This window comes from Oncorhynchus mykiss, chromosome 28 (assembly GCF_057628025.1).
Source record: "Oncorhynchus mykiss isolate SJ-2025 chromosome 28, ASM5762802v1, whole genome shotgun sequence".
In the NCBI taxonomy this organism is placed as follows: domain Eukaryota; kingdom Metazoa; phylum Chordata; class Actinopteri; order Salmoniformes; family Salmonidae; genus Oncorhynchus; species Oncorhynchus mykiss.
In genome coordinates this window covers 20,571,197-20,598,758 of record NC_143049.1, presented here as the reverse complement: position 1 = coordinate 20,598,758, position 27,562 = coordinate 20,571,197, and the positions used below count along the sequence as shown (strand labels likewise).

General features: G+C 43.9%; 1 long non-coding RNA gene across 1 annotated transcript in view; it reads left to right on the top strand.

The window, feature by feature from the left end:
• LOC118944854 (uncharacterized) overlaps positions 1–25,841 on the top strand; it is a 32,562-nt gene extending 6,721 nt beyond the window's left edge. The window contains exons 2-3 of the long non-coding RNA XR_005040232.2: positions 4,396–4,565; positions 23,027–25,841. This is a non-coding gene — a long non-coding RNA (uncharacterized LOC118944854). The remainder of the gene's footprint in view (positions 1–4,395; positions 4,566–23,026) is intronic.
• The last annotated feature ends 1,721 nt before the right edge of the window (positions 25,842–27,562 follow it).

Here is a 27,562-nt window from a genome sequence, read left to right as displayed (position 1 = left end):
GCATATGCTTCAGTCTGGAGGAGTTTGTGGTGGAGGTAAAGAAAGTTTGATACTCCATTGTCCGGGAGAGAGGCTGCCCGGAAATTACTCCAGCTTCGACAAGACTCCCGCAGTGTGACAGACTATGTGGTGGATTTCCGCACGTTGGCAGCTGAGAGTGCCTAGGAACCTGGAAGCACTGTTCGACATGTTCCTGCACAGAGTATCGGAGGAAGTAAAGGACGAGCTTGCGGCCGGGGAACCACCATTCGCATCCATGGGCGACTACGGGAATGAAGGAAGGAGAGGAGATTTGATTTCGCTCACCCAAGGATTCCACCTCGCCTCTGAGGCATCCCGGAAGTCCCCGACAGCTCAGTTGCCGAGAGAACCCGAGGCTACCCGAGTTCCCCCGAGTTCCCCCGAGTCTCCGAAGGCTGCCGATTAACCTCTTCCCAAGCCAATGCAACTAGGCAGCGCTAGGCTGTCTCCAGCCGAACAACTATACATGATTCACACTAAGAGTTGCCTGTATTGCGGAACTACTGGCCATTTTGTCACCACCTGTCCACTAAAAGACCAGGGCCACCGGTAGGAGCGTGCACTCTGGTGGGTCATAAGGATCACTTTTCCTCTCCCCTTACTCGCATCCCTTTTCATGCCATTTTGCTGTGGGGAAACCAGTTGAAATCTTTTCGGGTACTCATCGACTTTGGGGCTAATGAGAGCTTAATGGACACTATCATGTCGTCCGAGCTAGGCATCCCCACTCAGCCCCTCTCCATTCCCATGGATGTTAGAGCGCTGGACAGGCGCTCTATAGGCCAGGTCACCCATAATGCCACCCCATCAACCTATGGGTGTCAGGGAACCACAGCGAGACAATCCAATTCCTGCTCATTAACTTCTTTGGGATAGGGGGCAGTATTTTTTCATGTCCAGATGAAAAACATGCTCAAAGTAAACTGCCTGATACTCAGGCCCAGAAGCTAGGATATGAATATTATTAGTAGATTTGGATAGAAAACACTCTGAAGTTTTCAAAACTGTTTGAATGATGTCTGTGAGTATGACATAACTTATTTGGCAGGGGAAACCTTGAGGACAAACCATCCAGGAAAAACATTTTTGAGTTCACTCACTTTTCATTGGGATTCTAGATTTCTAAGGCAGTTGCTTGCAGTTCCTATCGCTTCCACTGGATGTCAACAGTCTTAGAAATTGGTTGATGTTTTTCCTTTGATAAATGAAGAAGTAGCCCTCTTCAGAACAAGGCTCGAGGGAAGTGTATTGTTTGATAGAGGTGCGTGACCTGTTTTCCTCCGGTATTGAACACTGTTTATCCCGTATTAAATTTGATTGATTATTTATGTTAAAAAATATCTAAAGTTGCATTAGGAAAGTTGTTTGAAATGTTTGGACAAAGATTACAGGTAATTTATGAGATATTTTGTAGTCATGTTAAACAATTTGGAACCTGTGTTTTTCTGGATCAAACGCGCCAAATAAATGGATATTTTGGATATATAATGATGGAATTAATCGAACAAAAGGACCATTTGTGATGTTTATTGGACATATTGGAGTGCCAACAGAAGAAGCTCGTCAAAGGTAAGGCATTAATTCTATCTTTATTTCTGAGTTTCGTGTCACGCCTGGCGGGATGAAATATGATTGTCTGTGTTTGTTTGATGGGGTGCTGTCCTCCAGAAAATAGCATGGTTTGCTTTCGTCGTAAAGCCTTTTTGAAATCTGACACGTTGGCTGGATTAACAACAAGTGTAGCTTTAATTTGGTTGTATTGCATGTTTGATTTCATAAAGTTGAATATTTATAGTCATTTAATTTGAATTTGGCGCCCCCGCCATTTCACCAGTGTTGGTCAGGTGGGACAGTAGCGTCCCACGTAGCCTAGAGGTTTCCTCAGGTTCCTGTGGTATTGGGATTCTCTTGACTGCAGCGACACAATCCGCTTATTGATTGGTCTGCTGGTGCCATCATGGGTTGGAGCCTGTTCCGCCACACTCAGTGCCTGAAGTCAGTGCAGCCTGCCCCGGGACGTCTTCCTGGGGGCTCGGAAGGTACCCCGGACCTCTCCGCCATTCCTGCGGAGTACCAGGACCTTCGGGAGGTGTTTAGTAAGACCTGGGCCACTTCGCTTCAGCCACACCGACCCTGTGACTGCAGGATTGACTTTCTCCCAGACACTCTGCCCCGGGGACGACTGTACTCTGTCGGATCCGTAGATCTAGGCAATGGAGACCAACATTGAGGACTTCCTAGCTGCAGGGTTCATCCGTCCTTCTGCCTCCTCCGCCAGCGCAGGGTTCTTCTTTGTGGAGAAGGGCAAAAACCTGCACCCATGTATCGACTACCGGAGTCTCAATGTCATCACGGTGAAGAACCGCTACCCATTACCACTCATCTCCTCGGCCTTCGCACCGCTTCAGGGGGACACCATGTTCTCCATGCTGGCCCTACGGAATACCTACCACCTGGTGCGGATACGGGAAGGGGACAAGTGGAAGACTGCCTTCAACACAGCCAGCGGTCACTATGAGTATCTGGTCATGCCATTTGGCCTTGCCAAAACCCCTGCTGTGTTCCAGGCTCTGGTCAATGATGTTCTCTGTGACATGTTGAACTGGTTCGTCTTCGTCTACCTCGACAAAATCCTTGTATTCACCCGCTCCGCCCAAGAAGACATGCTCCACGTCCGACAGGTTCTCTAACACCTCTTGGAGATGCAGATTTTTGTGAAAGCGGAGAAGTGTGAATTCCATCGCTTCACCATCCACTTCCTGGGTTACATCATCGCTGCAGGGAGTGTGCAGATGGATCCCGGGAAGGTGAGATCGGTGTTGGAATGGCCTCAGCCTATGTCCAGGGTGCAGCTGCAACGTTTCCTGGGATTTGGCTACTTTTATCGCCGCATTATCCAGAGTTACAGCACCATGGCTTCGCCCCTGTCTGCACTCACCTCTCCCAAGGTTCCGTTCACGTGGTCGCCTGCTGCTGACCGGGCATTCCGGGAACTCAAACAACGTTTCACCACAGCTCCCATCCTGGTTCATCCTGACCCGTCCCGCCAGTTCATGGCGGAGACCGATGCTTTGGATGCCAGAGTGGGGGCTGTCCTGTCCCAGCGTTCTGCCTTTGACCTCAAGTTACTTCCCTGCACCTTCTTCTCCCATCGCCTCAACGCCACGGAGAGGAACTAGGATCTGGGGAATCGTGAGCATCTCGCGGTGAAGATGGCGTTGGAGGAGTGGCGGCACTGGCTAGAGGGGACGGAACATCCGTTCATTGTGTGGTACCAACCACATGAACCTGGAATATCTCCGCAAGCGTCTCAATTCTAGGCAAGCTAGATGGGCCTGCTTTTTACCCGGTTCAACTTCTCCCTCTCATACCAACCAGGATCCAAGAATGTCAAGCAGTATGCACTGTCACACTGCTATAGCCCCATGGCTACAACACAGGATCCCGAGAACATCCTTTCCACCTCATGCCCGGTGACGGCACTCAGCTGGGGGATAGGGAAGCTGGTTTGTGAGGCACAGTGTTCCCAGCCGAACCTTGAGGGTGGCCCAGATAACTGGATGTTTCTTCCTGATGCGGTCCGCTCCTCGGTCCTGAAGGGGGCCCACTCCTCCAGGCTTGCCTGCCACCTGGGCTCCCGTCAGACCCTGGCCTTTGAGCGACAATGCTTTTGGTGGCCTACCATTATTCCTGACGTCTCTGCATTTGTCGCCGCATGCATGGTCTGTGCGCAGAACAAGACTCCACGGCAAGCTCTGGCTGGTCTCCTTCAAGTTCTGCCTGTTCCTCACCATCCCTGGTCTCACATAGCCCTGTACTTTGTCACAGGTCTCTACCCATCTGATGGCAACAACCCCATCCTCCGGGCTCCACCCCAGTCCAACACACAGTCGGAGTGAGCCAACCAAGACTTGGAAATGACTCTTCGCTGCCTGGTCTCCGCCAACCCCAGCACCTGAAGCCAGCAACTAGTGTCGAATACAACCGCAACACTCTTCCTTGCTTTGCCATGGGTCTCTTGCCCTTTGAGTGTTCCCTGGGCTATCAGCCCCCGCTCTTTCCTGAGAAAGAGGTCGGCATACCTTCGGCCCAGATGTTTGTTCACCGCTGTCATCATACCTGGAAGAGAGCCCGGTCGGCCCTTTTCAAGACCACCTCCAGGTGTTGATGACAAGCGGACCACCACCGGACCCCGGCTCCCCGGTATCATCTCGCAAACTTTCCCCCCGGTTAATTGGTCCTTTCCCCATCTCCAAAGTCATTAGCGCCTCTGCTGTTAGTCTTCTGTTGCCCCGTAACCTTCCGTATACATCCCACTTTTCATGTGTTTAAAATCAAACCTATGGCTCACAGCCCTCTGTCTCCTGTTTCCAGGCCCACCACTCTCCCCCGTCTCATCGATGGACAACCAGCGTACATGGTGAGGCGTCTCCTGGTTGACTGGGAGGGTTATGGCCTGGAGGAGAGGTGCTGAGTCCCTGCTAGGGACATCCTGGACCAATGCCTCATCGCTGATTTCTAACACCGGCACCCCGTTCAACCAGGTATGTGCCCAGGTAGGACGCCAGGTGGCGCCCCTTGCGAGGGGGGGGTATATGTATATACAAAGTATATGTCCTAACTGACTTGCTAAAATAGTATAGTTTGTTAACAATACATTTGTGGAGTGGTTGAAAAACAAGTTTTAATGACTCCAACCTAAGTGTATGTAAACGTCCGAATACAACTGTATGTGATTTGTTTAGCAAATTTTTACTCTTGAACTTATGTAACTTTGCCATAACAAAAAGGGTTGAATACTTAGTGACTCAATACATTTCAGCTTTAAATTTGTAATTCATTTGTAAAAAAAAATGGAAAAATAATCATTCCACTTTTACATTATTAGATATTAGGTGTTTGTGTGTAGGCCAGTGACAAAACAATCTAAATGTAATCCATTGAAATGCAGGCTGTAACAACAAAATTGGTCCCCCTCTCTGCTGCTATAACAGCCTCCACTCTTCTGGGAAGGCATTCCACTAGATGTTAGAACATTGCTGCAGGGACTTGCTTCCATTCAGCAACAAGAGCATTAGTGAGGTTGGGCACTGATGCTGGGCGATTAGGCCTGGCTCGCAGTCGGCATTCCAATTCATCTCAAAGGTGTTCAATGGGGTCAGGGTTGTGTCTGTCATGTTCTTCAACACCGATCTCGACAAATCATTTCTGTATGGACCTCACTTTGTGCACGGGGGCATTGTCATGATGAAACAGGAAAGGGCCTTCCCCAAACTGTTGCTACGAAGCTGGAAGCACAGAATCATCTAGAATGTCATTGTATGCTTTAGCGTTAAGATTTCCCTTCACTGGAACTAGGGGGCCTAGCACAACCATGAAAAACAACCCCAGACCATTATTCCTCCTCCACCAAACTTTACAGGTGGCACTATGCATTCGGGCAGGTAGCGTTCTCCTGGCATCCGCCAAATCCAGATTTGTCCTTTCGACCTGCCATATGATCAAGCATGATTCATCACTCCAGAGAATGCGTTTCTACTCAAGAGTCCAATGGCGGCAAGCTTTACACCACTCCAGCCGATGTTTGGTCAAGAGCCATGCGTCTCCCGAAACACGACCCAACAAAGTCACACCCGGAAGCCAGCCACACCAATGTCTCGGAGGAAACACAGTAGACCTGGTGACTGTTTCAGCGTGCATGCGCCCAGCCTGCCACGGGAGTAACTAGAGCGCGATGGGACAAGGACATCCCTGCTGGCCAATTGTGTGCCGCCCCATGGGTCTCCCAGTCGCGGCCGGCAGCCTGGACTTGAACCGGGATCTCTAGAGGCACAGCTAGCACTGCGATGCAGTGCCTTAGACCACAGCGCCGCTTGGGAGACCCTTAAGTAGTTTTTTTACTCCATGTGTAACTCTGTGTTGTTGTCTGTGTCACACTGCTTTGCTTTATCTTGGCCAGGTCGCAGTTGCAAATGAGAACTTGTTCTCAACTAGCCTACCTGGTTAAATAAAGGTTAAATAAATACATGTAAAAAAAATTAACATTGGATTATTTTTCCACCCCTGCCTGTCAGCAACAGGTGTAGCTGAAATAGCCGAATCCACTAATTTGAAGGTGTGTCCACATACTTTTGTATATTTAGTTTTTGATAATAGTATAGAATATCTGAGTGGTATCCTCTATTACAGGCCAATAACATTGTTTGAATTGTTTAATTTAGTAGAAATAAGAACTCAAACTGTACCTCCATTTTAATTATGTTGGTGATTTTGTTGTATATGCTACACAAGTATTGTAAATAATTAAGTTCTTTATTGCAGAATGTTTTAATCAGTAACCCTATATAGCAATATAACAAGCATGAGAGTGTGCGCTCACCCAATAGCTGGGCAATGACAGACAGCTGGCTTGAAAAGCCCCCTTGGTGGACCAAACAAAACAACACTGACCTTTCCACGGGGGAATGGGACATGGGCTTTTGACTGAATTAGCCATAAAGACGTCTTGCTATGACCTTTGTTCGACTGAAAGAGGAGTGGATATCGTGCTTAATATGAGGCATTGTACACAGCTTTTGCTTGCCCCATATGAAATATTACTGTCCTTTCATTGACGCTCTTTCACGTCAAGGATGCAGTAAAAGTTTGGGTTGGAAGTTCTGAGTTCATAAAATCACAAGACAACGCGTTTGGATTTGAATTTAAACATTATACACATATATATATATATATATATCTTTCTACAGCCATATGTCCTATAAAGATTCATTACAATAATTGTCATGCCGTTACACGTAATTAAGCGATTAGTCTACAAACATAAGGTTTCTCATTCAAAAATAAAATAAAAGGCATATTAGGACATTTCCACAACAAACCGTTTGAAAGTATGTTTTAAAAGTTATGCTAGGAACTAATTTGTTCCACATCTCATCAAAAACAGAGATTTTGATTAACGCGTTCTCTGCCTTTTGGGAAACTGTTGATCGCAACACTCTCTCCGATGATGATGGATCTACTTTCATTTAGTCAACTTTTTAGCTTGCATAACGAAACAAAAAAGTTCAACAAAAATGTGATAAATTACAAATATGCTAATTTCATTCACAGGCAATGTAAGTGTGTCTAGCTGAATGTGAATAACGCCTTGCAGCCAGTCTGACTGCGCTCGGGGAGCCGGGGACCCCAGGGCCCTGATCAAAGAGACCCTTTCTCTTTCATCCCCAGTATTCTCCTCAAAACTATTTCGATACAATATGTTTCCGTGATAGACTTCATGTGCCTGGGACACAAAACTCACTGCAATCCAGCTAAATGTGTCCAGCTCTTTTGTTCTTCAAGATGGAGTTCTGCAAAGATTTTTTCTCCTCTCAGTTGCCAGGTTTCAGAAGAGTAAAAGCATGCATCATTTTTCACCAGGTCCCATCTTAATACTCACAAAAGTAAATCTATGAAACAGGCCCTTCACTTATTCGCTAGCTTGAACTTCACTGCTGTCTTTCCAAATTATCTATTTTCCTATTCTAAGCATTGCGCAGCAGGGATGTGTTTGCAGGACAAATGCAGCTGAAAGTCAAGTGACACCAAATGTTTCAGTTTAAATTCAGATTTATATGAAAACAAAATTGTTAAATTAAATAAGACAAGATGATGGGGTTTTCATTCTGACAATGTTTTATGGAAGATCTGTATATATCTACAAAAGTTACTTTCTAAAGATATTCACTAAATTATGCTAATAGATTGGTGCAGCAGAAGAACATCCAAATAAATCAATAATGACAAATGCATATATTATTCTAATTTGTAGGGATTGTGTATCTTGCAGACAGTGGGTCTATTCATCTTGATCTGAGAAGTTTTGTACTAAGTGACTATAAGCTTTGGTGACTGGCTGAGAGCCATGATACTGGGAAGGTTTCCAGCCAGCACTGACTCTGATTAACCCTGTGTGCTCAAACTCTGCTGGACTCCACCATACCAGCAATTGCTATTTATCCAGCATTTAATGAAAGCAATTACTTCGAGTCCAACAAAAATTTCCCCACTTTGTTGTTTCACAACCAATGCAGAAACTCTGAAAGAGGAAGCAGCATCCCAAGTAAGAAACCCTCCTGAGACTGTTAAGAGACATTATATACATGCCAGCAGTTTCTATGACAACATGGTTAGCTTACAGCCCATAGTGTTTTTTACTGAAGGCCGGACAAGAATGTAAAAGTGTCTTATTAAAGTCACCAAATGACCTACTGTTGAAAATAAAGAGTCCATGCATAATCACATAATCTCTATAAAGAGGACTGTGGCACAGTGAAAGAGACCATCATATTCCAACCATCATCAGTAATAAATTACGTTTAATTGAAGGAGAAATTGCTAATTGATTATAAGCTTGTCGTTGAACGTCATGAGGATGGACATGAAAGGGGCCTGCAGCAGAGGACTGCGGGGCCTTTTCTGCATGCAGCCATGGAAAAGGGAGAGGAAATTGAGACGTGGCTGGCTGGATTTTCTTATAATGTTGCAGCATACAGCTAAGATACCATCCACCCATACATACCCAAACATTAGGGAAGACAAACAGCTGAAGTATGCTAGGAATTTTCCCACCTTAAATATATATCTACACAGGAGGGAAAGCAACATTGACTTGGTATCATCAATATATTATACGAAGTATAACAGATTATATAGAGAATTGGAGAGCAGATGGCCCTTTTCTGAGGCATGTTTTTTGACCCTTCTATTTCACTGAGGGAATATGTAAAGGCTTATGTGAATCAGAGCCCCAAAACACTCATTGTGAGTATGGCCGCAGAGCTATTGAGAGCCTCTCCAAAGCCTTGCATTCCACAGGTTTTGTGCTGTACGAGGCATGCGGAAAGCTAAAGAATATCCACAAGACACACTCGACTCTGTGGCGAACGACTGCATGCAGTTAGGACGGTTTCCACAACTCATTCCAGCAACAGAGAAGCACTCAGTGAATACATCAATGAGAGTTAATGAATGCCAATACTTTCTTTTAAATTCCTATTCCTAAGAACAAATATCAATGCTGTTGTTGTATTTGTATTTTTTTTAGTTGGGACAAATATGATTGTCCATTAATTCTTAGTTTTTCTCAATTGAAAGACATGCAGGAAAGAGGAGGAACTAAACCTACACCCGTTTATGGCAACTCGATTGCATGTGTATTCCAATAATAAGGTCAAAGAGGCTACTGAAATGCATCTGGAATGAAACGTTCTAATTGGTTTAATTGTCTGGAAAGCATAAACGTTGGTATAGGTATCTTATTTTGAGGGAGGGCAGATTGCAGATGTGAGGGATGATGTTTACCTGACGGGACAGAGGGAGAGGGAGCTGATTTCATCTGGGATTATGGAATGAAATCAATGTGGCATTACTATATTGGCATCATGGGCTGTAAGTTAAACAGCTAAAGGCCCATTGCAACTGGGTAGCAAGGAAGTGCCAATGCCTCTCAATAAGACCAGTCCCAGACAGTCCTAGCAAAATTCTTGCTTGAGAAATTTCCCTTTGCTAAGAAGCAATTTCTTTCGTTTTGACCATTTTAATAAATAAAAAAATTATAATAAATTATAGTAAGGTACCTTAGTGGGAGTGGTCTTATTGAGAAGCATACTTGGATGAGTCTACTGGGAGGGATATGTAACCTGAAAACCAGCTGCTATTGGCAGAGAGGTTTGACACTCTATGTTATTGGTCTATTAAATTATACCATCTGATGATGTCGCCAGGCAGGTCAAAACTCCATCCCACCAAAACAGGCTGTAATTTCAGGCGGCCTTTTCAAACAGCTCTTACAGTAAAATGGCATTATCATCATTTTCACAATTTCACAGTATTATTCCAAACTTATAGTGTGAATATATAACATCGGGAGAAATCACGTTTTTGACTACACTGGACCTTTAAAACTGTCATTATGATATTGTTTTTAGAAACCTACTTGACGACATGTATAATATCTCGCAACAAACTCAATGTGTGCAGCAAATGCATTTTACAAACTTATACATACATTTGTTTGGTATAGTTTCTTAATTCAAAGATCATTGCCACTTTGAAGAACACACTGCAGTCTGGACTATTGCTCCATCCTTGTGGATTGATTCCCACCTTTACAGCGTGTATTTTTCTTGTCCGGTCCAATAAATTGTGATTCGAAAGCAGTGGTTTCACTATACCAATAAAAATGTATGTGGGTAATGCCCATGGGAGGGGTGACACGACATATCCCTGGCCAATACTAAACAGGTCATGGATGCTCCATAGACCCCAAAGCAGTGGGAGGGGAACTTTACTAAACCGTGTAACTGAATCAAACCAGTGGTTACCTCCTTTGAACAGCAGAGGAATGGCCATAACAATGCCATTCACATTGTAGCACAGAGGACATGGTCCTTTGGGAGTGACTAGGAGGCTTTTAATCAATTAGAAATCCATGAATAAATAACATTTTAGGCTCTCTGATCTTTTTCTCTTTTTTGTTTATTTTATTCCTTCTTTTTCTAGTAGTTGTTCAAATATGAAACATTTATATAGGAAAACAATGTTTAAGACTTGAAAAATGCAATAAATTGAAAAGGATGCTGAATTGAGAACGGGGCTCTGATGTGCCCTTCTACTGACCCAGAGCTTTCAGGGTGCTTGAACACATCAGAATTTCCATTGTTGAAGTTGATTAATTGAGGCTGATAACTTACCATGAACAAAGATTGTTATAGTGTTTAATGGGGTAGGCCTGGGTTTGTAAATGCCTTATTCACATAGCTTTGTACTGAAGCATATGGGGTCCAGACGTATTCACTGACAAAGACAGACAAAATGTATTACCTTGTATGTTCTTCTAACAACATATTTTGAGGGCATTTTTTTGCATAAAATCAAAGCATTTTAAACAGCTTGCCATAAAAATATAACATTTGTCCCCTTTTGATTTTTTTGTTTTTAGATAGCATTAACTTGTTTAGATTAAACTTTTCTTGGAATGTTATATAGATTAAAAGCAAACAATGGGTCTTATTGCTTATGATGAGAAAAGCAATATGCATAAATAGTATGTGCATATATTAAGAAAAACGATAGTTATCTAAAATGTATCTGTAACAAAAATTGTAAACAATTAAGGCTCTTTTTATAAATAATGGGGCCAATGTGTGACATTGGGATCAACATTTCTAAATGGTTTGAAACAAAACTAAAAAGGATTTTCATGCAGTTTCACATGTGTATTTAGAGGAATAAAAGTGAATATATGCAAATTGACCAATAACTCCACCAACTTTATACAACAACATAGGACTAGGACCATACATCATTTAAGCAGGGTTCATACAGACATAGGCAAGTCAAATTCAATGACTTTTTCAAACAATTAATTGTAATTAAGCATGCAGAAAGTGTCAAAGTAGGTCATTAGCACTTTAAGAATACTGCCTTTTTTAGGCCTTGCCAATGCATTGATATTCATAGTATCATTACATTACAAAACATGTGAGAATAATGTGGACATTGCCTTACTAAATAGATTGGATGCATGCATGACAATTTTTCTGTAGCCTAAGTGGCCGACACAGGCGCACATAATAAGGCCATGAATAATGCGGTAGCATTAATCTGACCATTTGAATCTCCCCATCACTGTTTTTATAATGAGAAAGTGACCAAAAACCACGGGGGATCCTTTGTATTGTATGGAAAGCCAAGTTAAAGTCAACATTAGATGTTGTGGTACTCATAATACCCTCACATGGTTTTAACCGCAACAGAGTAGCACAACACCCTTCAATTGAAGAGGCGAGAAACATACAAAAGAGGCCACATCTCTCAGAAGATTAAATCACAGATCATTTTTATGGGAGCAGGAGAGCTTAGAAATTGGCAACAATAATTATAAGGACTTTTCAAGCACCAAATTGAGGAAAAGTCTGAGTTTCAAGGTAGATCTATTCCAGTACTTGAATTTCTGAGCTCAAAATTAAAGTTCAAGTAGGTAGGCTACTTCAATCCCCTTGCATTGGGTGTTGCGCAATAGTCTATCCTGTTCACAATTGCACACTGAGTGTCCACTTCAAGGCACAAAAACAGGAACACATTACCTTGATACTTTCTCTGTTAAATTTAAGGAGACCCTGCTGTGAGTCAGTTCTTCACTTGACTGTCATCGGAAAAATCCTGTGTGAAAATATCACAGCATAACTAATCAGCTGGACACCAAATGTGCATCCAACAAGTATTATGCGTAATTATTGAAGAACCACATTAATGACAGTATCAATTTAAGTTTAGAGCATCAAGGTAATGTGACATTCGGGTTAGAAGCATTCGATTTGTGTGCTCATGGAAACTGTTTTCACCCCATAACATAAGGAGACAGAAATGTTAGCTAGTTACACTGCATATCTGAGATCTCTATACAAGAAACTGTCAGACAGCTATATCCAGGATTCTTACAGGATTCAAGTTGTATAACTTAACTGATTAATGCTTAATATATGATATAATGACAACTTACACTGCCATAAATGCAAGGACAGATTTTGGACAAATCCATCAAAGACATCAACCATGATAAAGGGTAAAACATAGGTTTTTAATCAACTCGTGAATTATATTGAATATACAGTGCCTTGCGAAAGTATTCGGCCCCCTTGAACTTTGCGACCTTTTGCCACATTTCAGGCTTCAAACATAAAGATATAAAACTGTATTTTTTTGTGAAGAATCAACAACAAGTGGGACACAATCATGAAGTGGAACGACATTTATTGGATATTTCAAACTTTTTTAACAAATCAAAAACTGAAAAATTGGGCGTGCAAAATTATTCAGCCCCCTTAAATTAATACTTTGTAGCGCCACCTTTTGCTGCGATTACAGCTGTAAGTCGCTTGGGGTATGTCTCTATCAGTTTTGCACATCGAGAGACTGAATTTTTTTCCCATTCCTCCTTGCAAAACAGCTCGAGCTCAGTGAGGTTGGATGGAGAGCATTTGTGAACAGCAGTTTTCAGTTCTTTCCACAGATTCTCGATTGGATTCAGGTCTGGACTTTGACTTGGCCATTCTAACACCTGGATATGTTTATTTTTGAACCATTCCATTGTAGATTTTGCTTTATGTTTTGGATCATTGTCTTGTTGGAAGACAAATCTCCGTCCCAGTCTCAGGTCTTTTGCAGACTCCATCAGGTTTTCTTCCAGAATGGTCCTGTATTTGGCTCCATCCATCTTCCCATCAATTTTAACCATCTTCCCTGTCCCTGCTGAAGAAAAGCAGGCCCAAACCATGATGCTGCCACCACCATGTTTGACAGTGGGGATGGTGTGTTCAGCTGTGTTGCTTTTACGCCAAACATAACGTTTTGCATTGTTGCCAAAAAGTTCAATTTTGGTTTCATCTGACCAGAGCACCTTCTTCCACATGTTTGGTGTGTCTCCCAGGTGGCTTGTGGCAAACTTTAAACAACACTTTTTATGGATATCTTTAAGAAATGGCTTTCGTCTTGCCACTCTTCCATAAAGGCCAGATTTGTGCAATATACGACTGATTGTTGTCCTATGGACAGAGTCTCCCACCTCAGCTGTAGATCTCTGCAGTTCATCCAGAGTGATCATGGGCCGCTTGGCTGCATCTCTGATCAGTCTTCTCCTTGTATGAGCTGAAAGTTTAGAGGGACGGCCAGGTCTTGGTAGATTTGCAGTGGTCTGATACTCCTTCCATTTCAATATTATCGCTTGCACAGTGCTCCTTGGGATGTTTAAAGCTTGGGAAATCTTTTTGTATCCAAATCCAGCTTTAAACTTCTTCACAACAGTATCTCGGACCTGCCTGGTGTGTTCCTTGTTCTTCATGATGCTCTCTGCGCTTTTAACGGACCTCTGAGACTATCACAGTGCAGGTGCATTTATATGGAGACTTGATTACACACAGGTGGATTGTATTTATCATCATTAGTCATTTAGGTCAACATTGGATCATTCAGAGATCCTCACTGAACTTCTGGAGAGAGTTTGCTGCACTGAAAGTAAAGGGGCTGAATAATTTTGCACACCCAATTTTTCAGTTTTTGATTTGTTAAAAAAGTTTGAAATATCCAATAAATGTCGTTCCACTTCATGATTGTGTCCCACTTGTTGTTGATTCTTCACAAAAAAATACAGTTTTATATCTTTATGTTTGAAGCCTGAAATGTGGCAAACGGTCGCAAAGTTCAAGGGGGCCGAATACTTTCGCAAGGCACTGTAGCTATGAACCCCCGTTATATCTTCATGTAATGACATGAAAACAATTGGCAGATTATTATCAATGACTTATCAACAGCTGTAAAACATTGTCCGGTGTAAGAAATCCTCACTTTTACTCTAATTTATAGAAAGACCCTGACAAAAAATAAGTTTATACATTCTCAAATCACTGCCTATAGCTTAGTCTGTTAGTAATGTAATATGTGCCCCTTGCTCAGTGGATGCCCACCACTCACTCAGTATCTGAATCCTTTCCATCCAAATGGTCAGCAATCAAAGAGCACAAGCATGCAACACAGGGCCAAAATCATTCCGAACATCTTAGATTACTGACCCACAGAATAATCAGAATATGCTGTGTGACAACAGTGTTAGTCAACTCCTTATAAGTGTCAGGACTTGTATGCTGGCTGGTGCCTTATCTCCAATGTTTCAATTATGGAGTGTCAATGGTGATCTATGGGCTGAATTCCCATGGTTTAGTCAGGGGCTGGCTGCATAATGTGGAGTTCACTGCCCACGGACCACTCGGTCTGAAGACCAGTGGCTTTTCAACTTGGTCACCCTTCACCACGCTGCTTGTCAGCCTTGTTGACTCTATGCTATTGCATCAAGGGCCCTTTAGATCTCTCACACAAAGCTAGATCTGTATCAATGGACACTTGGACACGGCTAGAGCAAGTTATAAAACCTCACAGAGCATACAAATAAAGTACATGATATAAAGATCACAAAAACATGAATTAACTCTACTACAACTAACAGTTCTACATGTAATCATATATGAACTATAAAATGTATATCCATATTTGCCATCAAATTTGAATTGATACCTTTAACCAAAAGTGACCTACAGTGTGGGCTGGTGTAAAAATGTGAATAATATCATATCTGTGACATCAAAGCATTTTAAAGGGGAAAAAGGAAGTAGCCATTCCTAATGACACTGTTATATTGTCTTCGGTTATTGGATTGTTTACAAATTTCAGCAGGATGACCGAGATAATCTAGCGGATACATTTTTTGGCCTCTGTGCATCAGATAGTTCTGTCTGAGAGAGAGCTTTCATATTGACAGAATTAATTAAGCCTACTTAATTAATTAGTCAGGTCTGCTAAGCTCATTAGCAGGGATCCCAATTATCAGAAGGTCAATAGTGCACAAATAGAGAGATTGAAGAGAGCTTAGTCAGGTTAATTCTTGTTTTCTTCACTCCTGATACTACATGTTAGCAAGGGGATCCTAACCCTGGACAACGGTAATCTAATTTCAAAGGCAAATGGACATGCATGTACAGTATATGAACTATATGGAAAATGATTTTTAAATCAGGAAAGTTACACTGTATGTGTTAGGACGGTAGATACAGGTCTCTTCATATAGGTCGTACTGTAGCCGTGTCTCAAAAAGACACCTTCAGGGATATTGAAATAATCAATTCCTGGATTTTTTTCTAAATATGAAATAGATCATTTCTTATTCGACACCAAAGATTAAAAGCATGTACTTCAACGTTCATGCAAATCCTGCATCAATGACAATGGAGGATAAGCTTTGAGCTATGCATGTGTGTCTCTGGTTAGGATTTGGTCCTAATGGTCGGTTAAATTGTTTACCTGAACAATTTGTTCCTCTGCCACTCAACACACTGATGTCCATAGTCTTATCCTGTCCATCTTCGGAAAACAACCACCTATGTTGGGCTGACACAGAGACGACTTTAGTTGAAGAATCCAACATAGAATAATTGAGTTTCAATGTTTGTCTTTTTATTTTGGTACAAACAAAAGAAAAGCATATCTGCTCAGCATTTTGAATCTATTGTACACAGGACTTTGGTAAGAACCGGGACTGTCCATCTACAGGAAATAAAAAATAAATTGATATGACAAGCTCTGTCTATCTTTATAATTGGAGCAGCCAACTATTTGCAATTGGTTGCATTGATGCTTGATCAGTGTATAGCATTGTGAAACTCACATGCATAGCATTAGGATCTTAACACCACCCTGTTTTCATCTTAATTGTCTTCCTAATGATTGACGTGTGGCATACCGAGCTCACGGAGAACAGCCATATGTGGAAAAGAGGGGGGAAAAAACTAAAAACCTTAGAATTTTCATAAACAACATCCAATTGAGGACTATATGAGGGGCTCAATGGGGCAACACCTGTTAAACTCTGATATGTGTGCTCTTATGTATCCATTTGAAAAACAAGGAAAAGCCTCATGTAATGAGGACTGTGTGTGTGTGTGTGTGTGTGTGTGTGTGTGTGTGTGTGTGTGTGTGTGTGTGTGTGTGTGTGTGTGTGTGTGTGTGTGTGTGTGTGTGTGTGTGTGTGTGTGTGTGTGTGTGTGCGTGTGTGTATTCCACAGGTGTTGGTTTCACTGATGCTGGTGTTACCTTAGTCCTGCTTGCCAGGGCCAGATTACTCAATGCACCGGGGCCCCAACTCAGATAGCATATGATAGAAAAATGTGTAGAATTGCAGGAAATTAACTTTAAAACTGCAACATTTTCTCTCAGCCTCATGGCAAAATGTGTAGAATAGCATGAGATGAGCTATAAAATAACATATTTATTATTTTGCCCCATGGCAAAAAGTATGGAATTGCAAGAAATTAGCTTTAAAACTGCAACATTTTCTCTTAACCTCATGACAAAATGTGTAGAATAGCATTATATAACTGCACATTTTTCTCTCTGCACCATGGAAAGATGTGTTGAAGTTAGCTGATTCCCCCATTATTTGGCAATCATTGCATACAACTGAAATCATGTATTTCCTTGTTTACCACGGAAAGTCTACTGTGGCAATTTATCCAACACGTTGTATGAATGGAAAAGTAGTGTTGGTGTAGTCTACTCTTCTATTTTATGTTTCCAATTTATGATATCGATTAAATACAACTGTCTTTAAAATAAAATTGTCTGGTATGGTCATTTCTTATCAAGACCGGGGGTAAAATATCATTGGACTGTCCATATTTGAGGTGTGCAACTTAATCAATCATGATTTAGTTATATCATCTACATTTTCTTGAATGAAAATATAGGCTAAAAAATGTTTATTTCAAATGTGCATATGTTATATTATTTTGCCATTTAAGGTGAAACGTTTGAACGAAATTTAGGCCTACTACTTATACTCTATTAAGTATTTAGTATCCATATTTCATTGGGGGCAGGAGTAGAGAACCTAGACGCACGCAGCTGTCTAGTATCATAATCACTTGACACAGTAACAATGAGAGACCAACTGATCTGCTGATTTCATCTTGTGGGTTTTTAGTTGCAAGCAAGTTTGCTTTAACACGCAGATGCAGGTAATCTCCTGTTAGTGGCGTTTTTAAGAAATCCAGTGGTAATATATAGCCCAGCGCTACATTCTGCCACTTGGTTGCAATGCACCCTACGAGTCTGACGCACTGAGATTAGAATTATATGTGTTATTATAGATTCTTTTGTTATAGCAAGGTTGTTACGGTGAGTGAATGAGGACCCAAAAGCGAACTAACTTAAACAGAGCTTCTTTAATAACCAAACATAGGTAGGCTCAGATAGACCGGCAGATTCCGACAGGACAGGACAAGGTTACAGCAAACATGACGATAGTCTGGCTCAGGCATGAAACACAACAAACAAGAATCCGACAAGGACAGGAACAAAAACAGAGAGAGATATAGGGGACTAATCAGAGGGAAAAGGGGAACAGGTGGGAGAAGGGGTGACGAGGTAGTCAAGAGGAGACAAGGAACAGCTGGGGGAAAGCGGGGGAGAAAAGGTAACCTAATACGACCAGCAGAGGGAGACAGGGTGAAAGGAAAGGACAGAAAGACACAACATGACAATACATGACAGTACCCCCCCACTCACCGAGCGCCTCCTGGCGCACTCGAGGAGGAAAACTGGCGGCAACGGAGGAAATCCTCGATCAGCGCACGGTCCAGCACGTCCCGAGAGGGAACCCAACTCCTCTCCTCAGGACCGTACCCCTCCCAATCAACGAGGTACTGGTGACCACGGCCCCGAGGACGCATGTCCAAAATCCTGCGGACCCTGTAGATGGGTGCGCCCTCGACAAGGATGGGGGGGGGGGGGAAGACGAGCGGGGGCGCGAAGAACGGGCTTAATACAGGAGACATGGAAGACCGGGTGGACGCGACGAAGGTATCGCGGAAGAAGAAGTCGAACTGCGACAGGATTAATGACCCGAGAAATACGGAACGGACCAATGAACCGCGGGGTCAACTTGCGAGAAGCCGTCTTAAGGGGAAGGTTCTGAGTGGAGAGCCAAACTCTCTGACCGCGACAATATCTAGGACTCTTAGTTCTACGCTTATTAGCAGCCCTCACAGTCTGCGTCCTATAACGGCAAAGTGCAGACCTGACCCTCTTCCAGGTGCGCTCGCAACGTTGGACAAAAGCCTGAGCGGAGGGGACGCTGGACTCGGCGAACTGAGATGAGAACAGCGGAGGCTGGTACCCGAGGCTACTCTGAAAAGGAGATAGCCCGGTCGCAGACGAAGGAAGCGAGTTGTGGGCGTATTCTGCCCAGGGGAGCTGTTCTGACCAAGACGCAGGGTTGCGAAAAGAAAGACTGCGTAAGATGCGACCAATAGTCTGATTGGCCCGTTCTGCTTGACCGTTAGACTGGGGGTGAAAGCCGGAAGAGAGACTGACGGAAGCCCCAATCAAACGGCAAAACTCCCTCCAAAATTGAGACGTGAATTGCGGACCTCTGTCCGAAACAACGTCTTACGGAAGGCCATGAATTCTGAAAACATTCTCGATGATGATTTGTGCCGTCTCTTTAGCAGAAGGAAGCTTAGCAAGGGGAATGAAATGAGCCGCCTTAGAGAACCTATCGACAACCGTAAGAATAACAGTCTTCCCCGCTGACGAAGGCAGTCCGGTGACAAAATCTAAGGCGATGTGAGACCACGGTCGAGAGGGAATGGGAAGCGGCCTGAGACGGCCGGCAGGAGGGGAGTTACCGGACTTAGTCTGCGCGCAGACCGAACAAGCAGCCACGAAACGACGCGTGTCATGCTCCCGGGTGGGCCACCAAAAACGCTGGCGAATGGAAGCAAGCGTACCCCGAACGCCAGGGTGGCCGGCTAACTTGGCAGAGTGAGCCCACTGAAGAACGGCCAGACGAGTAGGAACGGGAACGAAAAGAAGGTTCCTAGGACAAGCGCGCGGCGACGGAGTGTGAGTGAGCGCTTGCTTTACCTGCCTCTCAATTCCCCAGACAGTCAACCCGACAACACGCCCCTCAGGGAGAATCCCCTCGGGGTCAGTGGAGGCTACTGAAGAACTGAAGAGATGAGATAAAGCATCAGGCTTGGTGTTCTTAGAGCCCGGACGATAAGAAATCACGAACTCGAAACGAGCGAAAAACAGCGCCCAACGCGCCTGACGCGCATTAAGTCGTTTGGCAGAACGGATGTACTCAAGGTTCCTATGGTCAGTCCAAACGACAAAAGGAACGGTCGCCCCCTCCAACCACTGTCGCCATTCGCCTAGGGCTAACCGGATGGCGAGCAGTTCGCGGTTTCCCACATCATAGTTACGTTCCGACGGCGACAGGCGATGAGAAAAATACGCGCATGGGTGGACCTTGTCGTCAGAGAGGGAGCGCTGAGAAAGAATGGCTCCCACGCCCACCTCTGACGCGTCAACCTCGACAACGAACTGTCTAGAGACGTCAGGTGTAACAAGGATAGGAGCGGATGTAAAACGATTCTTGAGGAGATCAAAAGCTCCCTGGGCGGAAACGGACCACTTAAAGCACGTCTTGACATACCCTTACAGAAGTAAGGGCTGTGAGAGGAGCTGCCACCTGACCGAAATTACGGATGAAACGACGATAGAAGTTCGCGAAGCCGAGAAAGCGCTGCAGCTCGACGCGTGACTTAGGGGCGGGCCAATCAATGACAGCTTGGACCTTAGCGGGATCCATCTTAATGCCTTCAGCGGAAATAACAGAACCGAGAAATGTGACGGAGGAGGCATGAAAAGTGCACTTCTCAGCCTTCACAAAAAGACAATTCTCTAAAAGGCGCTGGAGGACACGTCGAACGTGCTGAAGATGAATCTGGAGTGACGGTGAAAAAATCAGGATATCGTCAAGGTAAACGAAAACAAAGATGTTCAGCATGTCTCTCAGGACATCATTGACTAATGCCTGAAAGACAGCTGGAGCGTTAGCGAGGCCGAAAGGAAGAACCCGGTATTCAAAGTGCCCTAACGGAGTGTTAAACGCCGTCTTCCACTCGTCCCCCTCCCTGATGCGCACGAGATGATAAGCGTTACGAAGGTCCAACTTAGTGAAAAACCTGGCTCCCTGCAGGATCTCGAAGGCTGAAGACATAAGAGGAAGCGGATAACGATTCTTAACTGTTATGTCATTCAGCCCTCGATAATCTATGCAGGGGCGCAGAGACCCGTCCTTCTTCTTGACAAAAAAAAACCCCGCTCCGGCGGGAGAGGAGGAGGGGACTATGGTACCGGCGTCAAGAGCTACAGACAAATAATCCTCGAGAGCCTTACGTTCGGGAGCCGACAGAGAGTATAGTCTACCCCGGGGGGGAGTGGTTCCCGGAAGGAGATCAATACTACAATCATACGACCGGTGTGGAGGAAGAGAGGTGGCCCTGGACCGACTGAACACCGTGCGCAGATCGTGATATTCCTCCGGCACCCCTGTCAAATCACCAGGCTCCTCCTGTGAAGAAGAGACAGAGGAAACAGGAGGGATAGCAGACATTAAACATTTCACATGACAAGAGACGTTCCAGGAGAGGATAGAATTACTAGACCAATTAATGGAAGGATTATGACAAACTAGCCAGGGATGGCCCAAAACAACAGGTGTAAAAGGTGAACGAAAAATCAAAAAAGAAATGGTTTCGCTATGATTACCAGAAACAGTGAGGGTTAAAGGTAGCGTCTCACGCTGAATCCTGGGGAGAGGACTACCATCCAGGGCGAACAAGGCCGTGGACTCCCTTAACTGTCTGAGAGGAATGTCATGTTCCCGAGCCCAGGTCTCGTCCATAAAACAGCCCTCCGCCCCAGAGTCTATTAAGGCACTGCAGGAAGCTGACGAACCGGTCCAGCGTAGATGGACCGACAAGGTAGTGCAGGATCTTGAAGGAGAGACAGGAGTAGTAGCGCTCACCAGTAGCCCTCCGCTTACTGATGAGCTCTGGCTTTTACTGGACATGAAGTGACAAAATGACCAGCAGAACCGCAATAGAGACAGAGGCGGTTGGTGATTCTCCGTTCCCTCTCCTTAGTCGAGATGCGGATACCTCCCAGCTGCATAGGCTCAGCTCCCGAGCCGGCAGAGGAAGATGGTAGTGATGCGGAGAGGGGGGCAACGGAGAACGCGAGCTCCTTTCCACGAGCTCGGTGACGAAGATCAACCCGTCGCTCAATGCGAATAGCGAGTTCAATCAGGGAATCCACGCTGGAAGGGACCTCCCGGGAGAGAATCTCATCCTTTACCTCTGCGCGGAGACCCTCCAGAAAACGAGCGAGCAAAGCCGGCTCGTTCCAGCCACTGGAGGCAGCAAGAGTGCGAAACTCAATAGAGTAGTCTGTTATGGATCGATTACCTTGACATAGGGAAGACAGGGCCCTGGAAGCCTCCTCCCCAAAAACAGATCGATCAAAAACCCGTATCATCTCCTCCTTAAAGTCCTGATACTGGTTAGTACACTCAGCCCTTGCCTCCCAGATTGCCGTGCCCCACTCACGAGCCCGTCCAACAAGGAGAGATATGACGTAGGCGACACGAGCAGTGCTCCTGGAGTAAGTGTTGGGCTGGAGAGAAAACACAATATCACACTGGGTGAGGAACGAGCGGCATTCAGTGGGCTCCCCAGAGTAACACGGCGGGTTATTGATTCTGGGCTCCGGAGATTCGAAAGCCCTGGAAGTGGCCGGTGGATCGAGGCGGAGATGGTGAACCTGTTCTGTGAGGTTGGAGACTTGGGTGGCCAGGGTCTCAACGGCATGTCGAGCAGCAGACAATTCCTGCTCGTGTCTGCCTAGCATCGCTCCCTGGATCTCGACGGCTGAGTGGAGAGGATCCGAAGTCGCTGGGTCCATTCTTGGTCGGATTCTTCTGTTACGGTGAGTGAATGAGGACCCAAAAGCGAACTAACTTAAACAGAGCTTCTTTAATAACCAAACATAGGTAGGCTCAGATAGACCGGCAGATTCCGACAGGACAGGACAAGGTTACAGCAAACATGACGATAGTCTGGCTCAGGCATGAAACACAACAAACAAGAATCCGACAAGGACAGGAACAAAAACAGAGAGAGATATAGGGGACTAATCAGAGGGAAAAGGGGAACAGGTGGGAGAAGGGGTGACGAGGTAGTCAAGAGGAGACAAGGAACAGCTGGGGGAAAGCGGGGGAGAAAAGGTAACCTAATACGACCAGCAGAGGGAGACAGGGTGAAAGGAAAGGACAGAAAGACACAACATGACAATACATGACAAAGGTTGATCTTTGACGCTGCACTGAAGAGTGATAGTGGCATATAGGCCAACTCATCACCACTGTAATACTAGTACCAGATAATGCATTATACCATATTATTGTCTGACCTATTCATGTCTCTCTTCTTTACAATCCAACATGAATGAGATTGTATGCATTAGATACATACTTCTCTGTTTATTTTTTCTGTATGGTCGTCTTTTTCAGCTCATCGAGTTGTTGGATCAACTCCTTCCCCCCTTCAACAACCTGGACGTAGAGAAAGAAATAAGTGATGAATCTATTCAGCGGTTTCCTTCTACTGTTTTGTTAATTTAAATCATGTCATGCATGTCCATGGATATTGAAGAGAACAAATCTTACCACAGGCTGTTTTACTGCTGCTTGACCTTTTAAAATGGCCTCCTGGGGAAGCATAACTCCTCTGTTTTGTTTCTACTTCTCTGCACTCAATTTCTCCTCCGCTTCTTTCAGAAATTAAAACATGGCTACTGAAACAGTTCTGGGAACTCACATTGTTAGCCAGTGGTGTTTTATCAATTTTCAAACTCTATTTAAATAGGGGGTCTTATGTTTTGTGCCATCCCACTAACTCAGGTCTAACAATGGTTACTTTTAAACAAACTAGTGACCATTATAATCAGAACCTAAGCCAGCATTGTGAATGGCCATGTTAGCTGATTTAGTGCACATGGTCTGGGGCGTGTGAGGGTCAGGTCAACTCAGGTCACTGCTGGACATCCTCTTTTCTTAAGAGGACCTCCATCAAGTAAGAGACCTCAAAGGACAAATTCTGATTCTCAAGACAGATCTGGGTGTCTGTTGTATGAAAATGTCTTAAATGCATCTGTAACATCAATAGCCTAACCATGACACGTTGTTTGTTTGGTAAGAAGAGAGGTGGGGCTGGGGAAATGTATGCTCATGAAATCATAGATTTATTCTTAGTTATATTATTCAATAATCAATGAATACCCTATCATGAATTGAAATGCCCATTAAACAGCAGGAAATGTTACATATTGTATGTTCCCATAATCTGAGGGAGTAACGCAGGTCTTCATTGTAAAGGCTTGAGATGGAGAGCGAGTTGGTTCCTATGTGGAAATGAATGAATAGGGACAGACGAAGACTTGCCATGGTGAGTGGTGGGAATATTAAACAGTACCTGTGTTGTTAGTCTAGTTAAGCGAAGGATGTCAGGATGGGGTTTTGTTTCGTCTCAGTTTGAGAATAAAAGAAAGGATGGCTCATTGTCTTTAGAAAGGGAGAAAATGCATAGGTGTTTATCCGCATCAATAGGATGTAGCCTACAGCCAGTCTCATCAGCTTGGATAAAGCACCAGGCCATAACAAGAATATGTTACCCTATAAATACATACAATTTTCCAGTTTGATCATCATTGTTTTTTTTTTCTTTTTCTTAACAATTTAGGTACCGAGAAAATCAAATCAAATCAAATTTATTTATATAGCCCTTCGTACATCAGCTGATATCTCAAAGTGCTGTACAGAAACCCAGCCTAAAACCCCAAACAGCAAGCAATGCAGGTGTAGAAGCACGGTGGCTAAGAAAAACTCCCTAGAAAGGCCAAAAAAAAGAAAACATCCCAGCAAAATCGTCTCGCATGTAGGAAGACCTTTGTTGCCTCACATAGATGCCGAAACAATAGACAACTGAGCCCATTGCACTGACAAATAACAGGAACCAAAGGAAACGTGTCAACTGGTTGGGTTAGAGACTTTCTGTACAAGGGGCACGTGTTAAATAAGACCATGGCCCTAAGTAGGATGAGACAGTACGCATTGTCCATTCAAAAACTCCACAGATCCATAATGGTCAGGCACTATGCTCCCTGTATTGTTAAGTCATTCTTTATGAAGTGGACTTTCAACTCCCCTCATTGTGGAGGCCCATTAATCAGGCTAGCCCATCCACTCCAGCCATCAGTGTGTTGTGTCAGCTGCACACTGCATTCCGCTCTCTCTCTGTCTCTCCCTGTCTCTCCTCTCTTTCTACCCCCGTCCCCCCGTCCCCCGTCCCCGTCTGTCTCTCTCTCTCAGCACAGGGGCTGTCGGTCTCTATGTGGTCAGTGTGTTGACAGAAACACCCCCAACCCCCTATCCTCCCCCCGGACCAAGGGATGAATAAGCAAGACTGAGAGCGATATGTAGCTGAAGTGCTGCAGCTTTATTGTTGATAGAGTAAACTGTATAGAGTCAATATAGTGGTGGAGGTGAGGTGATATGTGGGGGGGGGGGTTATCAAGGCTAGGTGTTAAAACAATCATAAAATGTGTATAATAAAAAATATGCTAGGGCAATTATAACAAAGTATATCTTTTGTGCTTCAATAAATCCAGCTGGGTAATGTGAGGACAGAAGCAATATGGTGATATGCTATGAGGCGGCAGGACTTTAAAGTTACAATATTCAGCACTTCACTGTTGATTTATGTGGAACAGGTTGTATTCTAACCCAACTCCCATGGTTAATATCAATAGGACAGAGTCAACACACTATCCCAGCACATTATCCTGTCTCTTTGCTTTATGAGCCTAATGTCTGGTATGACGAACTAACTGTCTTTCACTGGAGAGACTTCTGGATCTCTCAAATCCTAACGCAGATAGCAGCACTTGACCGTGGCACGTTCCTACCTGTAGAGTGTTGGAAATATAATGGTGGCCTCCACGACACACAAAACGTTTGCAAATCAAATTGAAATCAAATCCAATTGGATTGGTCCCATACACATGTTTAGCAGATGTTATTGCGGGTGTAGCAAAACGCTAGCACGCCATGTCAATTACTTCACTCTGGCGGAAAATGTCAATGCTTTGTATATCTTTTGCCAGCTCTTGTTCCAGCGACTTCATCTGTGAAATGAATAAACAAGGCTCTTACAGAGAAAGCTGTCATCAGCTTCCTACACGATTCCATATGTGTTATTTCATAGTTATGATGCCTTCACTATTATTCTACAATGTAGAAAATAGTTTTAAAAAATAAAGAAAAACCCTGGAATGAGTAGGTGTGTCCAAATTTTTGACTGGTACTGTACGTTTCTTCAGTTGCATTGACTGAAGAGCCCACTAAAGACACACAATCCACCATAATAATAATTTGTGTAAAGGAAGACAGAACCTACAGGGTTAGCAAGATGCCAGGCTGCACCTGTCTGAATGATGGACCTAACTTCATCCTGATTTCATGACTGACCTCACCCAGCCTAACTGGTGCAGCATCCCATAAACAGTGCCTTGCGAGAGTATTCAGCCCCCTTGAACTTTGCGACCTTTTGCCACATTTCAGGCTTCAAACATAAAGATATAAAACTGTATTTTTTTGTGAAGAATCAAAAACAAGTGGGACACAATCATGAAGTGGAACGACATTTATTGGATATTTCAAACTTTTTTAACAAATCAAAAACTGAAAAATTGGGCGTGCAAAATTATTCAGCCCCTTTACTTTCAGTGCAGCAAACTCTCTCCAGAAGTTCAGTGAGGATCTCTGAATGATCCAATGTTGACCTAAATGACTAATGATGATAAATACAATCCACCTGTGTGTAATCAAGTCTCCATATAAATGCACCTGCACTGTGATAGTCTCAGAGGTCCGTTAAAAGCGCAGAGAGCATCATGAAGAACAAGGAACACACCAGGCAGGTCCGAGATACTGTTGTGAAGAAGTTTAAAGCCGGATTTGGATACAAAAAGATTTCCCAAGCTTTAAACATCCCAAGGAGCACTGTGCAAGCGATAATATTGAAATGGAAGGAGTATCAGACCACTGCAAATCTACCAAGACCTGGCCGTCCCTCTAAACTTTCAGCTCATACAAGGAGAAGACTGATCAGAGATGCAGCCAAGCGGCCCATGATCACTCTGGATGAACTGCAGAGATCTACAGCTGAGGTGGGAGACTCTGTCCATAGGACAACAATCAGTCGTATATTGCACAAATCTGGCCTTTATGGAAGAGTGGCAAGAAGAAAGCCATTTCTTAAAGATATTCATAAAAAGTGTCGTTTAAAGTTTGCCACAAGCCACCTGGGAGACACACCAAACATGTGGAAGAAGGTGCTCTGGTCAGATGAAACCAAAATTGAACTTTTTGGCAACAATGCAAAACGTTATGTTTGGCGTAAAAGCAACACAGCTGAACACACCATCCCCACTGTCAAACATGGTGGTGGCAGCATCATGGTTTGGGCCTGCTTTTCTTCAGCAGGGACAGGGAAGATGGTTAAAATTGATGGGAAGATGGATGGAGCCAAATACAGGACCATTCTGGTAGAAAACCTGATGGAGTCTGCAAAAGACCTGAGACTGGGACGGAGATTTGTCTTCCAACAAGACAATGATCCAAAACATAAAGCAAAATATACAATGGAATGGTTAAAAAATAAACATATCCAGGTGTTAGAATGGCCAAGTCAAAGTCCAGACCTGAATCCAATCGAGAATCTGTGGAAAGAACTGAAAACTGCTGTTCACAAATGCTCTCCATCCAACCTCACTGAGCTCGAGCTGTTTTGCAAGGAGGAATGGGAAAAAATTTCAGTCTCTCGATGTGCAAAACTGATAGAGACATACCCCAAGCGACTTACAGCTGTAATCGCAGCAAAAGGTGGCGCTACAAAGTATTAACTTAAGGGGGCTGAATAATTTTGCACGCCCAATTTTTCAGTTTTTGATTTGTTAAAAAAGTTTGAAATATCCAATAAATGTCGTT